Raw genomic sequence first — 16152 nt, 5'->3', positions numbered from 1 at the left:
GAGTATTTACATAAACTATTTGGAATTTTGCATTGGAGATTTATCTGTTTTCCCCCATTTAATTATGTATTCCATTATTCATTTTTATCAGTAAGAACTCATGGATTTTTATTTTATACTTTGGGTTATAATGTAATGCTACTTTATTGCTGAAATTGTTCTGGTTGTGACCAATCTGAACACTTTCAGTTGGCTCTTGTGCGACTTTGCTATGTCCCCATCCATATACGTCTGCATTTTTTAGTACTTCATTGTTTTTTTTTTTGAAAGAGGGTCTAGGCTCATCTTTTATATTTACTGTCCCAGTCTGAGAATCAGCCATTTTTCCAAGGAGCCCTAGATCCTTTTATTGGGGAATGGTATTAGACACTAAGATCTGGGGGGAAGTATGCTCATTCCTGCTAGGGTGTCATTGCTTCTAGGTCTGACTGAGCAAAGAGAAAGATGTGTGTATACTAGCCATGTATATACGCCTATCTATAAACATTTCTGTACATAATCATGTGTGTCAATATTAAGTGAAACATGAATGTATATTGAAGTTTCCATCTCTGATCTATTACCACATAGATCATTCTTGCCTCATTCCTTGCTTATTTTTAAATTTCAAATCCAACAAAACACTTGACTTTTAAAAGTGTGAAAATCCACATTTTCAACATCAATAGACTACCTGACATCTGCTTCCAATAAGATGGGGTAGCCCATTTCTCCCAGGTCCTCACACTTAAAACTAAAACCCTGAACACAGCATAAAAAAAAAAAGCATAGGAAGACACTTAAAGATGGAAAAAAGGTGGACTTACTAGGAACCTTAGGACTTGAGGAATGACATGGCGATGACTTCCCTGTTTCCTATTGCTCCCTATATATCCTGCAGAGGACACTGCAGGAACCTCTGACCCATAACCACCAACAGAACAAGAGACGTAAAAACGTCTCAAGGAAAACCTGGTCTACCGAGCCAAAGTCTGAGGAAAAGGGTTGCTAACACCAGAAAACCATTTTGGTAATACATGCACTGCTCAAGCCAAATACCAATGGAAAAGTTGCATTCACCACCTATGCCCCCTGGTTTTCGTGGGACCAAGTGAGGACCTGATTTTCAATACCATCCCTCTTTTGCCCTCCAAAAGCAGGCAGCACTCTGGTTCTCCTACCAGGGTACTTCAATGTGGCCCAGCAGTGAGCTGAGCCTCCACCCCTATCAATCGGCAAAGACTTAAGAAGGTGGCCTGACAAGGCTAGTTAACACTGGACTGCCCTCACACAGTCTTAGGGTCCAGTTTGGGAGCTTAGCCTCCACCTCTACTTGAAATCAATAGTAGGATGTTGCAAGTTGAAGCTAATAGTCACTCTAATTTGACACTCTACTTTGACAGGGTGACACCACCCTGCCACCTGGTGTCAGTAAGACCCAGTAGGGTGCAGAATGCCTATTCTCTTCCTAAAGCACTAAGATACAATGAGGTGGCACAAAGCAGGGCTGGTTCTCTTCCCACCCTGGTGTCAGCAGAGAGCTGAGCCTTTGCCCACAACCAGCATCAATGGAAAGATGGTGTGAAGAAAGACAATTAACACTTCCCTTCCACCTCCCCTAATGTCAGGGGACCTGCTGGGGAGCTGAACCTCCATCCCACTTACAAGAAATATGATGCTATGAATGGTCCTACTTTGGGGTGGTGGGGCACAGGTATCAGCAGGGCAGGAGGAGAGAGGAGAGCTGAATTTCTATCACATCTGTCTGCAGTGAACCATGTGAATCAGTGCCCACTTTTGCTGAAGTATTGTCAATAGGGCCCAGTGGAAAGCTGTACCTACGTATTCCCACCCCAGTCTTCATGCCACATCTCAATATAGGGATCTTGCTGCTTAAAATAATAATAATAAGATTAAATAAGATTCAGATTCATATAATACTCAAAATGTTCAAATATAATTGAAAATTACTCATCAGGCCAAGAACAAGGAAATCACAAAACAAATGAAAAAATACAAACAACATGCACCAACACCAAGATAAATAAGGTGTTGGAATTATCTAAAAAGGATTTCAAATAAGCTATCATGTAAATGCTTCCAGTAAGCAATTATGTATTCCTTGAAACAAATGGGGAAAAAATAGAAAATGTAAGCAAAGAAGTGGAAATTATAACAATAAAAACAAATGAAAATGATAAAACTGAAAAATACAATAACCAAAATAAAAATCTTATTAGATAGGCTTTAGAGTGGAGATGACAAAGTCTAGAATCATTAACTTGAAGATAGATCAATAGAATTCATCAGATCTGAGAAACAGAGAGAAAACCAGACTGGGAGATGGAGGTGAAGAAGGAAAAGGATCTCAAGAACCTGTAGAACAATAAAAAAAAAAAAAAGAGCTAACACTCAGGGCACATGGTGGCTCAGTCGATTAAGTGTCTTACTTTGGCTCAGGTCATGATTAAATGTTTTGTCGGTTTGAGCCTCATGTGGGCTCTGTGCTGACAGCTCAGAGCCTGGAGCCTGCTCTTGATTCTGTGTCTCCCTCTCTTTCTGCTCCTTCCCCACTCATGCTCTGTCTCTCTCTCTCAAAAATAAATGTTAAAAAAAAAAAAGAGCTAACATTCATATTACCAAAGTCCCAGAATGAAATGAGAACAAGTAGGACTGACAGAGTATTCAAAGAAATAATGACTAAAAAGTACCCAAATTTGTAAAAGACATAAACCTGAAGATTCAAGAATCTGAGAAACTCCAAATAGGATAAACACAAAGATATCCTTGCCAAGACACATCATAATTAAACTTAGAAAAAATAAAGACAAAAAAATCTTGAAAGCAGACAAGGAGAAACAATGTACTACTTACAGAGAAACATCAGTTCCAATGACAGAACATTTCTTTAATATTTTTTAATGTTTTATTTATTCTTTTTTTTCAATATATGAAATTTATTGTCAAATTGGTTTCCATACAACACCCAGTGCTCATCCCAAAAGATGCCCTCCTCAATGCCCATCACCCACCCTCGCCTCCCTCCCACCCCCCATCAACCCTCAGTTTGTTCTCAGTTTTTAACAGTCTCTTATGCTTTGGCTCTCTCCCACTCTAACCTCTTTTTTTTTTCCTTCCCCTCCCCCATGGGTTTCTGTTAAGTTTCTCAGGATCCACATAAGAGTGAAACCCTATGGTATCTTTCTTTCTCTGTATGGCTTATTTCACCTAGCATCACACTCTCCAGTTCCATCCACGTTGCTACAAAGGGCCATATTTCATTCTTTCTCATTGCCCTGTAGTAGTCCATTGTGTATATAAACCACAATTTCTTTATCCATTCATCAGTTGATGGACATTTAGGCTCTTTCCATAATTTGGCTATTGTTGAGAGTGCTGCTATAAACATTGGGGTACAAGTGCCCCTATGCATCAGTACTCCTGTATCCCTTGGGTAAATTCCTAGCAGTGCTATTGCTGGGTCATAGGGTAGATCTATTTTTAATTTTTTGAGGAACCTCCACAGTTTTCCAGAGTGGCTGCACCAATTTGCATTCCCACCAACAGTGCAAGAGGGTTCCCATTTCTCCACATCCTCTCCAGCATCTATAGTCTCCTGATTTGTTCATTTTGGCCACTCTGACTGGTGTGAGGTGATATCTGAGTGTGGTTTTGATTTGTATTTCCCTGATGAAGAGCGACGTTGAGCATCTTTTCATGTGCCTGTTGGCCATCCGGATGTCTTCTTTAGAGAAGTGTCTATTCATGTTTTCTGCCCATTTCTTCACTGGGTTATTTGTTTTTTGGGTGTGGAGTTTGGTGAGCCCTTTATAGATTTTGGATACTAGCCCTTTGTCCGATATGTCATTTGCAAATATCTTTTCCCATTCCATTGGTTGCCTTTTAGTTTTGTTGGTTGTTTCCTTTGCTGTGCAGAAGCTTTTTATCTTCATAAGGTCCCAGTGGTTCATTTTTGCTTTTGATTCCTTTGCCTTTGGGGATGTGTCAAGTAAGAAATTGCTACGGCTGAGGTAAGAGAGGTCTTTTCCTGCTTTCTCCTCTAGGGTTTTGATGGTTTCCTGTCTCACATTCAGGTCCTTTATCCATTTTGAGTTTATTTTTGTGAATGGTGTGAGAAAGTGGTCTAGTTTCAATCTTCTGCATGTTGCTGTCCAGTTCTCCCAGCACCATTTGTTAAAGAGACTGTCTTTTTTCCATTGGATATTCTTTCCTACTTTGTCAAAGATTAGTTGGCCATACGTTTGTGGGTCTAGTTCTGGGGTTTCTATTCTATTCCATTGGTCTATGTGTCTGTTTTTGTGCCAATGTTTTATTTATTCTTAAGAGAGAGAGGAGAGAGAACGTGAGCAGGGGAGGGACAGAGTGAGAGAGGGACACAGAATCTGAAGCAGCCTGCAGGGTCTGAGCTGTCAGCACAGAGCCTGATGCAGAGCTTGAACTCAATGAGCCATGAGATCATGACCTGAGCTGAAGTCGGATGCTTAACTGACAGAGCCACCCAGGCGCCCCCAGAATATTTCTAATCTGAAGCTTGGAGCGAGAACATTGTCATAATATTTTTCAAGTACTGAAAGAAATGTCAGTCACAAATTCAGAAATTCTATATTTACTTTCTTGTTTGACTTATATCAATGGACTACTAACTAATCTTTCTATATCCAGAATTGTCATCACCCTTCCCCAACAATCCAGCCACTGAAAGAAAACACAGGCAAATTTATCTTACAAAAACTTCTGATTATGTTATGAAAATCAACTTTTCTCTCTCTTCTAACTTTAACTTTCCAGTTAAAATCCTTCAGTGCATTTACCTCTTGCTTAGGATAAAATCTTGCATTCTAACTGTATTAGTCTATTTGCACTGCTATAACAAAATACTACAGAGTGGGTGGCTTATGAACAATGGAATTATTGTTCTCGAGTCTGGAAGTCCAAAATCAGGGCAGCTTGGCTGGGTGAGGGTCCTTTTCTGGGTCACAAATTTGTCATTGTATCAAGTGGCAGAAAGTGGTAGGGAGCTCAGTGGGGTCTCTTTTACCAAATCACTAATCCCATTCAAGAGGGCTCCACCCTCATGACCTAATCACCTCCTAAAGGCCCCACCAACTAATACCATTACATTTGGGGATTAGGATTTCAACGCATGAATTTGGGGAGAACACAAACATTCATACCATGGCACTACTACATGGACCATTCGTGATCTGGTTTCTAACTCTTTCTCCATGTTCTTATTATACTCCAGTGAGTATACTGATTGTGTATGTAATTCCTTTCTAGTCTAATCCTTAACTATTCTTTTTCTTGCTACCATGAATTTCTCTCCTCTTTGTCTCAAAAATCACTCCTCATTCATGTTACATATCCATCTCACATAGTGCCTTCTACAATAAGCCCTGCTGATACTCACATACCACTGTCCACAGCATGAATTATGGTCCTGCTATGTCTTCCTATAACATGCTGTAATAATTTATGTTATAATTATGGATTTACTTATCTGGGTGTCCTAATACATTGCATTCCAGATGGTAAGATAATCCTTTTAATAATGGTAACACTGGTGTCTAGTATACCTATGGCATATTTTAGGTGTTCGGTAAATGCTTGTTGAATGAATGAATGATCAACTTGAAATCTTAATCATTCACTTTTTAAATATCTATCAAAGACACCCAGTTTTCCAAAAAGATTGGGGACTTGAGATCTTAGACTTGATTTAATAACAGAAATTGTTGATCTATTAGTGCTTAAATGCCTCAAAGTAAAACCATTAACCCAAGAACTTAAGGTTTTCCACTTGGACTTTCAAGCTAGTCATTAATATCCCCATCCCCACTGTATCAGATGCTGTCGGTGCTCCCCAGCACTCATCATTGCAGTAAAGACTGATAGAATCATGCTATCACCTGCAATTATCTACCCTGTACAGGCCAGAAGTGCCCAAGAGTTGATGTATGTGGGTGTAGCTTTCAACCAATAACAGTTTCTCACCCACTATTGGGGTAACTGAATCACACTCTGTAGTCTCACAGAACTCCCCTGAAGGACTGACAGCAGTTCTCCCCAGGAGTAATCTGTTCAGTAAAGCACCACTACTGGCTTCCTCCCATGCCTCTATTCTCAGTTCCCACTCCACTTCTGGGTTTCCTGGGACTACCTCCCAGATAAACAGTTTGCATTCAAATTCTCTTCAAGTTCTGCTTCTAAGGGAATTCAATCTCAAACAATTTATAGCCTCGTAATGATTCACTAGTCCTTGCAGAGTCTCACTGTAAAAGTATCAAGGCATGGCACATTATGTGTCACTCTTCCTAGATCCTATTATAAACACATAGGAAAGAACATAACTTTGAAGAGAAAAATAATTTATATGACAATGATCAATGGATAAAGGGAAGGTAAGATAGTGCCATTTGTTTTCCATTAATGATGCTTTGGAATTTATCAGCAGATGGTCTGTAACAGGTGTGACTATAATTTGTGGAGACTGCTTCCTCAACTACTCAGAAAACTGCTATTATTATTTTGGAAGCACAGCTTTAGGACTTTATTGCTTCACTTGTAGCCAGCCTTTCCTTTTACCCTAATATCTCTTTTTCTAAATCACTGACTAGCATTCAACAGATTTATTCTCTCCCCATCTCCCCATCCCAAGAAAAGACACATCCTTGTGCTACCCAGAGACATTCACACTCTTATGTATCCATCAGTGCTTGAAAAGAGGAGCTCATGGTGCATGTGTGCAGTGAATATTATACATTAAAGGTCTCTGTGAAATGTACTTCTCTAAGTTCCTATGTTTATGAATAATTTAATCAAATTAATAGTTTACTAAAGATCTAGATGAAGACTGAAGAAAAGAAGTAAATTTTACAGAAACAGAAAACTTGCCTTTTTTGCCTTTTGTTTTGTAATGATCAAAGGATAACGGGGCTTTCTTTTTGCTTGGCTTGAAGGCAAAATACAACCTAAACCCTTGTCATATTCACTTCTGAGTTAGCAAACTTATAAACTGGATATAAACTTATAACGTAGAAGTTTATACTGCTTAGGAACCCTACATTTGGACATTTACTTAAAATTTTAAAAAATTGAGATCTCTAAGTGAAAATAAATGTCCCTTTCTCTTGCTGTCTCCATTTTAGTTTCCTGAGTTTCTGGAAGGTCTGGTTTCCCCAAAGGAGCAGTTTCTGATAGAAGTCTGAAAGTCTGACCCAAGGGGAAAAAAAAATCAAGTATAGCCAATGAATTAAGGACAAGAAGGTTTCCAATCAGGTAGGAACACTTAGTCTCACATTCAACCACCTCAGAAAAAGTATGCTGATGGCTGGATAAGACATGACTATTTGGAAAACGATGGATATATAACATACAAGGAAGTTGTTTGCAATTCCCTATAGTGTTTATCAGAGAGTACCTTGGAGGGAAATGAATACAATAACAGTATGATGCTTTTTTCCATTTTTAGCTCACTGTTGCCTAGTACATATAGTGATCTTGGTGACTGGTTTAATCCTAGGAGGTTAGTCATGTGGAGCAGCAGATTAATCTTTTTGTTACTTTCTCCTAAGACAAATCATATTCTAGGTTGTCTTCATGACCTTTTAGTTGCTTATCAAAATTAAGGGCTATGATGACAAGAAGTCTAAGTAAGGAAGAGCTGCAGTCAATGGTGTGAAGGTTCTTGTTGGGGCACACTTAGTTTTGGTCTTGGCAAAAAGTGAGTGTACATAGGGAGTTAAGAGGGAGGAAAATGGGGCATGGGAATTTACCTATGCATGTCAAAACTGCACTAACCACTTTATTTTTCATTAGCAATTTCAGATAAAACCTTAAAGCAAAATTAATAAAGATATCTCATTGTATGGCAAGACAAAAGACAGTAGTGACATCAAAATCAGGGCCTATCCATCTCATTCGCAGTTATATTCAGCGTTTACCATATCACCTGGTCTGTACTCAGTACTCAATATAAGACCCATGTTGAATGACTTATGGATGAATGAATGAGAAAAGTTAATGTGTTAGAAAATGTGTTTTATCCTTATATTTCCTTGTGTGTCGGCTTCTGTATTCTCAGGATCCAGCACTGTAACTGACACTTTGAATGTAAGCAATAAAATTTGTTCCAAGAATGGATCAGTCCCCATGATTCTAAGGATAATTATAAGACCAAGACAGACCCCATATTGCGAAAATCTATGACAGAAGTATCCATTAGTTGAAAGTCTAGATTTCACACTACTGATATAGCTGAAGAATTTATCTAGTTTTAATTTTTTTTGAGTATAGTTGACACATTTGTTGTATAGTTGTAACATTCGTAATGTTACATTCGTTTTAGGTGTACAACATAATGATTCAACATCTCTCACCTATGCTCATCACAAGTGTAGCTATCGTCAGTCAGCATATAACACTATTACAATATCATTGACGATATTCCCCATGCTGTGCTTTTTATTCCTGACTTACTCATTTTATAACTGGCAGCGCATATCTCCACTCCCCTTCACGCATTTTGCCCATTCTCCTACTCCCATTCCCTCTGGCAGCTGTCAGTTTGTTCTTTGTATTTGTAGTTTTGATTCTTTTTATTTCTTATTTATTCATTTGTTTTTGTTTTTTAGATTCCATATATGAGTGAAATCATATGGTATTTGTCTTTCTCAACCTGATTTATTTTACTTAATACTACCATCTAGGTTCATCCATTTTGTCTCAAATGGCATGATCTTATCCTTTTTGATGATTGTGTAATATTCCTGTGCATATACGTGTGTGTGTGTGTGCGCGCACGCGCGTGTGCGTGCACATGTGTGTGTGTATACCACATCTTTCTTATTCATTTGTCTGTTGATGGATACTTAAGTTGCTTCCATAGTTTGGTATTGTAAATAATGCTGCAACAAACATAGGGTGCATATCTTTTCAAATTAGTGTGTGTTTTTTTGTTGTTTTTTTTTTTAGGTAAATACCCAGTAGTGGAATTATTAGATCATATGGTATTTCTCCATATTGTTTTCCATAGTAGCTGTACCAATTTATATTACCACCAACACTGAACAAGGGTTCCTTTTTTTCCACATACTCTCACCAACATTTGTTATTTCTTGTCTTTGATTTTAGTTATTCTGACAGGTATAAGGTGACAACTCATTGTGGTTTTGATTTACATTTCCCTGATGATTATGACGTTGAGCATCTTTTCATACGTCTGTTGGCCATCTGTATGTCTTCTTTGGAAAAAATGTCTATTTAGTTCTCTGCCCATTTTTGATTGGACTGTTTTTTTTTTTTTTTTTTTGGTATTGGGTTGTACAAGTTCTTTATATATTTTGGATATTGACCCCTTATTGGATATATAATTTGCAACCATCTTCTCCCATTCAGTACACTGCCTGTTTGTTTTGTTGATGGTTTCCTTCACCATGCAAAAGCTTTTTATTTTGATGTAGTTCCAACAGTTTATTTTTGCTTTTGTTCCCTTCCCTTAGGAAACATACCTAGAAAAGTGCTGCTGCTGCTGCGGATGTCAATGAAATTACTGCCTATGCTCTCTTCTAGGATTTTTATGGTTTCAGATCTCATATTTAGGTCTGTAATCCATTTTGAGTTTATTTTTGTGTATGGTATAAGAAAGTGGTCCAGTTTTATTCTTTTGCATGTAGCTCTTCAGTGTTCTCAGCATTGTTTACTGAAGAGACTTTTTTCCCATTGTATATTCTTGCCTCCTTTGTCAGAGATTAATGGACCAAACAATTGTGGGTTTATTTTTGGGCTCTTCCTTCTGTTCTATTGATCTTTAGGTCTATTTTTGTGCCAGTACCATACTGTTTTGATTACTGTTTTGATTACTACAGCTTTGTAGAGAATTTATTTAGTTTTAATTATTTACATATCATCCCATTACATTAGACATATTATTAAATGACTCAATTATGGATAGAATATCCCCTGATAAGCTTCTGTGCCATATTATTTGCAAAACATGATTTCTGGAGCATTTTTATAATGACAAAGATAAGGGCAATTTCAGAATCATTAACTTCTAAAATTGGTATTTATATTTTTCCACAGGTAGGTAGGATAGCCACAGTACTGCATGAGTGGCTATTTCTCTATAATCTGCTGTTGCTATCTTCTGCATTTCCAAGAGACAAAAGTCATTTCATTAAAGAAAGAAATGTAAATTTTAGCATAATGAAGCTTCCACCAAACCACATGTACTCTCTCTCTCAGATATGAAGAGGAAGTAACCATCTAAAATACCACCTTGGAACTCATTGCAAAATAAGAGGAAATCCACTCATATTTAATTATTTTATTCTTTAATTGATATATGATATTCTGATATACTTATTAATAAAATCTAAGTTGCTAATGGGGAAATAGCTTTGTAATGCTTTTGTATTTATATGTATTTATCAATAATGTATGATATTACCTCCCCCCCTCCATCTTTTTTCTGTATTCTCTTGAGGCAGGAGATGTAGTTATCAGTTGTTTTTAACATTCCTAGGCAGCCATAGGACTAGTATCACTTAATTAATGACAATAAATTATCCCAAAGTAGGATGTCTTTATATGGAAAATAAAGCCCTCATGTGAAGAGGGAAAACTTTCATAGCTGAAAGATTTCAACTCTAAAAGATTAACTACTAAATATGTATGTTGCGTCAAAGTAGATTCCCTTTTCTATAATTAATGACTAAGGGTTACCTTTGATAGAGGATTTTAATTTTTAAAATGCTATTATATAATAATTAATACATGCAAAAGAAAATATTCAAATACATTAAGTTATGAGGTATAATAATAAACTCCTGCAAACACACCACTAAAATTGAGAACTGGAATCAAACTGCTGAATCATTTTGTTCTACCCTTGTCCCACCTTCCAGTTTTCACCAGAGAAATAACTCTGATTTTGGCTTTATGTTCAACATTCACTTAATTTTTATGTATTTTTTTTACTATATATATGATTTTGCTTATTTTTGATTTTTATAAAATTGATTTCACAGTTTATATAGTCTTCTGTGCTTGCTTTTTTTCACTCAACATTATGTTTCTAAGGTTCATCCTTGCGTGTTGTATTAGTGTTCATTAATTTTCACCACCGTATTTCATTGTAAATGTAAGAAAATGTGCTTATTTATTACTCTATTGTGATATTTGGGTTGTTTTGGACATATTATGAACACTGCTTCCATGAACATTTATTTTATGTTTCCTGGTACACATGTGCAAGACTTATTTTAACCATATTTCAGTAAAAGTAGAGTTGCTAAGTCATAAGGAATTATATATTCAACTTTAAAGAAAATGACAAAATGTTTTCCCAAGTTATGGAATCAATTGGAAGTCCTTTTGTTCTATATCTCATAGGTTAGAATGGCCAATCTCCTTGGTATAAAATCTCATTTGGTCTTAGTATTAGTCTCCTAGTGTTGCCCTAACAAAATACCGCTGATGGGTGGCTTAAAAAACAGAAATTTCAGTCTTCACAGTTGTGCAAGTTTGAAGTGCAGTAAAAAGGTGTTGGTAGGTTTGGTTTCTCCTGAGTCCTCTTTCTTTGGCTTGCAGATGACTATGACCTTCTCGCTGTGTCCTCACTTGACCATTTTTACTGTATATGTGCCTTCCTCTTCTCATAAGGACACCAGTCAGATTAGGTCCTCTGTTATGATTCCTTTTAATCATAATTACCTTTTAAAAGGCACTATTTTCAAATACAGCCACAATGGGAGTTTGGACTTTGAATATGAATTTTAGGGACTACAATTCCATCTAAAACAGTTTTAATTTGTGCTTCCTTAATTACCAGTAGGTTTAGAATCCTTTCATTTGTTTGTTACTATGTTTCCTGTTCTGTGATATTCCAGAGAATATCTTTGGTCCATTTTTGTATTATCCTTTTCTTATTAGCTTCTTTTTATTCTTTAAATACAAATTAATAATCCTTTATCAACTATACATGGTACAAATAGGTTATGTCTTCTCACTTTTTTGATCTTGTGATAAACTGCAGCTCTTAATTTGAACGAAATCAAATTTAACTTTTAGGTCAGTGCCTTTTTGTCTTAAAATCTCCTTTCCTAGCTTGATGTTACACAGATATAGCAGATTTTCTTCTAAAATTTATTTTTATTTTTTGTTTATTCTGTATTCAAGCCATAATTCATCTAGAATGTATTTGTATGCATTATCCAATTTCTTTGTTTCCTGATGAATAACTAAGTTTCCCAGGACTGTTTACGAAATAGTCCATCCTTATCTGAATAATCTGTAGTGACTTCTCTGTGATATGTCAGATTTCCAAATACTGTATACTATAGTCTGAACTCCTTATTTTGTTCCATGAGTCTATTTGATTACCCTGAAATAACACCACACTGTCATAATATAGGCTTATGATAATCTTCATATCTGTTGAGTAAATCCTTCCATGTTAATGTTCTTTAGGTGTTTCTGAGCTATTCTTGGCCATTTGACCACTCATAAAAATTTCAGAAGTAGCAGCTCCATAAAACCTCTGTTAAGTATTTTGATTGAAACTGTATTGAATATATAAATGAAGTTGGGGAGAATTTCCATCATTATGATGAGTCTTTCTATCAATAAACAAGGTGTATCTCTCCATTTATTTAGGACTTCATTAATATCTTTCAATAGGCTTTATTATTTTCTCCACAAATGTCTTGCACATCTTGATTTGGGTTTATTCCTAAGGAACTTTAAATTTTAAATGATTTTTTAAGAACTCTGTTTCTGGCTTATAGAAATGCAACAGGTTTTTGCATCTTGAGCTTATATCTAACCATCTTGCTAGTACTGGTTATTAATAAGAGAAGAGTTTCTCAGCAAAGAGAAATAAATGTAAAATTTGTTAATGTAATTAATAAATATAATTAATAAATGTAATTTTTAAAATTTTAGGTCAGCTCTGGTCAATAGATTTTTCTGTGATTATGGAAATGTTCTTAGTGTTATTCAACAGTATAGCCTTTAGTTGCACATGTTTTTAAAATTTAAATGTAAATTAAACTCACCAAAATTAAGATTTCAGTTCCTGACTCAAACTAGTGCACATTTCAAGTATTCAATCGCCACATGTGGGTAATGCATATCATAGTGGACAGCGTAACTCTAGATAATCAGACTGTGGAACCATGCAGTCCCAGGATTTTTTGTCAGTGGCATAGTGAGGTCTTCTATGTGACAATTATTCTTGTTATTAAAAAGAAAAGTCACTTAAACTAACCATCCATCCCTTTTTTAAATAATCCCACGTAGCTTTCACCATCCATGATTTTTCTTTAATTTTATTTATTTTGAGAGAGAGAGAGAGAGAGAGAGTGAGAGTGTGTGTGTGTGTGTGAGCGAGTTGGGAGGGGCACAGAGAGAGGGAGAGAGAGAATCCAAAGCTGACTCTGCACTGTCAGCACAGAGCCCGATGCGGGGCTCAAACTCAAAAATTGTGAGATCATAACCTGAGCCAAAATCAAGAGTCCAAGTCTTAACCAACTGAGCCATCAAGGCACCCCCTTTCACAAATATTTTGAATCTTATTTATATTTTACATAACCTACTTCTTTAATTAAGTGTTTACTTTACTGTCCTAAAGTAGCACATACCACAGTATCCAAAGTTCCCTTCACTACTGGTAAACTATGATTGAATGAAGAAGCCCTTGTTCCACTACCTTGTTGGTCTTTCTTATAATCACATATTAATCTGTATCAGCCTTCATATTCAAAATCCACCTTCAAAATTATCGACTATTCCCATGATAGTTATCTTTATTTCATTCAGCCAGTATTACGCCCTTCTAAGTGTAGTTTCAATTATTTTCTCCTAACAATCTCGTATTTATCCATGTGGAAATGCATCTCCTACTTTTTCTTACCCTATTCTGAGTTCTTTCTGTAAATGAATCCTCATGAGATTTATTTCCTCTGACTTTAATTACTTAATATTTTCTAAAAAACTTAAAATATTCTGGTAAGCTCCTTTTTAAAAATTATTTATATATTTTAAATAATGTGTTATGATAAGAAATTATACTTGGTAACCAAAAAACCTGAGTCCTAGTCTTTACCTATAAAAATGAAATAAATCCATTCAAGTAAGTCATTTTATATATAAGATTTGTTCTGATTCTAAAATCATAATTATTATTTAGAAAATTCTGTTTGAAATATGAAGAGATTCAAAATCTATAACACTCTTGAATTCTACAAAAAATCTATAAAAAAATGTAGGGATTTCCCCCTTTTCCCATAAATTTGATGTATAAATTATAATTCTTCATCCCTCACCTATAGCATACTATAGCTGCAGTAGACACAAAGACAAAATATGTATAAATATGGTGCACTAATTTTTAAAATGGATACTTTTGTTTAAAAATTTTAAAATTGTTTGAAATTGTTAAAATTTTAAAAATTACCTAATTTTTCACAACTTTTCCATTCCCCATGACACTGCAATCAATCATGAACTATTTGCTTTTCTGTTTGTTAAAGCTCATTTTACAATATCAAGCATTAATTTATCCTTAACATAGGAAATTTTGGAAAATGAGCTTTCATAATTTCTAGTATTACATACTCTCCTAGATTTCCTCCTTTCTCACTTGTCATTCCTTACCAGTATACTCTGGTCATGACTCCATCCTCAGTGTCTAACTTTAGAATGCCCTAACCTTCATTCCCTCCTCACTCTCTATCTACACTCACTACTCATGAGTTTTAAACTGGTCCCATCACTTTAATGGGTAGATGACTGTGGTTCCCAGATTCGTACTTCTAACCCTAACCACTCATCCAAGCTCAAGACTCGTTATTTCAGTTTCCCACTACCTCCACTCTATGCATAGTAGACATTTCAAAGTCAGCAGGTAAAACTAAATATTTTCTTCTGATTCACCCCTTCCACTCCAGTTTTTCCTGGCTCCATAACTCATCCAGTTTTTCAGACCAAAAATGTTGGAATCATCCTTAAAAATCTCACTTCCCCACAATTCCCACATCCAGTCCATGAGAAATTCATGCCAGGTCTAATAGGAAAATATATTCTTTTTTTTTTTTTTTTTTTTCAACGTTTATTTATTTTTGGGACAGAGAGAGACAGAGCATGAACGGGGGAGGGGCAGAGAGAGAGGGAGACACAGAATCGGAAACAGGCTCCAGGCTCTGAGCCATCAGCCCAGAGCCTGACGCGGGGCTCGAACTCACGGACCGCGAGATCGTGACCTGGCTGAAGTCGGACGCTTAACCGACTGCGCCACCCAGGCGCCCCGGAAAATATATTCTGAATCTACCTACCTCTCACCATCTTCAACTCACTCCAAGACACCATTGCTTGTCTTATCTAATGCAATAAGCAGCCTCTTCCATGGTCTCCTGGCTTTTTCTCTTGCCCCAACCCTTATAGTCTATTATTCAGTACAATAGCCAGACCAATCTTAAAAAACATAAATCAGATCACATTATTTCTAAAAATCCATTTCCATCACTCTTAGAGTAAAAATTAAGCTGCTGTACATTTCCTACATGCATTCAAAGTTTCTTCATTTATAATACTATCCTCTCACACACTTTCCTTCAGGATTTTTCTTTTTGTAATGGTTTTCCCAGGATCAGGGCCTTTGCATTTGCCACTCCCTAAAATCTGGAAAATCTGTAAGATTCCTCCAAACAAGATCTTGGAAGGCACTTATATTTCACTCTGTGGAGACGTTTTGTAGAAGATATTTTTGCATAAGATAGATATATTTTACTTTGGAGACTATTCATATATCTATCAATGTCTAAGTTGGTTAAATAACAAATGTGAACTAACAGAGCTAAAACAAAATTGTTATAGTTAGTAAGACCTAGGTGTTTTAAACAGTGAGCTTTAAAGAATTATAGACATGTGAGGTACACCGTAGTCTCAGTATTTAATGCGTAAGAATCAGCTGAGATGTTTCCCAAATATCCATTACCCTCTACAGAGATGCTGAGCAGGAAATTAGGACAGGATCCAAGAACCTGAATTTTAACAAGTACCTCAACTGATTCTGTTGCAAATGGTTTGCAGACAGCCTTTTGAGAGACACCGAGCTGGTGTATTTTCTTAGATACGTGGAGACTAGACATG

General features: G+C 36.2%; 1 protein-coding gene across 2 annotated transcripts in view; it reads left to right on the top strand.

The window, feature by feature from the left end:
* The window catches only part of PKIA (cAMP-dependent protein kinase inhibitor alpha), a 94470-nt gene that overhangs the window by 50954 nt on the left and 27364 nt on the right, over window positions 1-16152 (top strand). The window contains exon 1 of one of the 2 annotated variants that reach the window (XM_030303971.1): window positions 7229-7278. The exons of the other annotated variant lie outside the window; for it this stretch is intronic. The gene's annotated coding sequence lies outside the window, so the exon portion shown is untranslated. Of the gene's footprint in view, window positions 1-7228; window positions 7279-16152 lie in introns of those variants that run through there. 2 annotated transcript variants of the gene reach the window in all.

This window comes from Lynx canadensis, chromosome F2 (genome assembly GCF_007474595.2).
Source record: "Lynx canadensis isolate LIC74 chromosome F2, mLynCan4.pri.v2, whole genome shotgun sequence".
Classification (NCBI taxonomy): domain Eukaryota; kingdom Metazoa; phylum Chordata; class Mammalia; order Carnivora; family Felidae; genus Lynx; species Lynx canadensis.
This window is presented reverse-complemented; position numbering and strand designations above follow the sequence as displayed.